The sequence below is a fragment of the Frankliniella occidentalis genome, unplaced genomic scaffold (genome assembly GCF_000697945.3).
Source record: "Frankliniella occidentalis isolate FOCC.00 unplaced genomic scaffold, Focc_3.1 Scaffold22, whole genome shotgun sequence".
In the NCBI taxonomy this organism is placed as follows: Eukaryota; Metazoa; Arthropoda; class Insecta; order Thysanoptera; family Thripidae; genus Frankliniella; species Frankliniella occidentalis.
Window position 1 is genome coordinate 11,580 of NW_026267152.1, and position 335 is coordinate 11,914.

A 335-nucleotide genomic window follows, 5' to 3' on the forward strand; every position below is an offset into this window, starting at 1 on the left:
GACAGAGAGATAAAGAGACCCACACCGGAGTCATGGGGATGGCGACTGCCAGTTTTCGCCGCAGGGAGCGCTACCTCAGTAGAAGCCGAGCGCCTGTCGAGCATAAATGTAGCGCTTCAGGAAGGCGCTATGAATTTGCGCTTGTCAAGGAGCAGTTTTTTGGCAGGCGCCTTCCAGAAGATCGCATGGGTCTGTCAAATATCAATGTGAATGTGAAACGATCAAAATAATATGACATAACCAAGAACTACATAGGCAAACGAGCACTAGTAGAGGAGAGGGTACTAGCGAGCTGGCCCGAATGCACGGTGCCGAAACGCAGAACGGCGTTATGA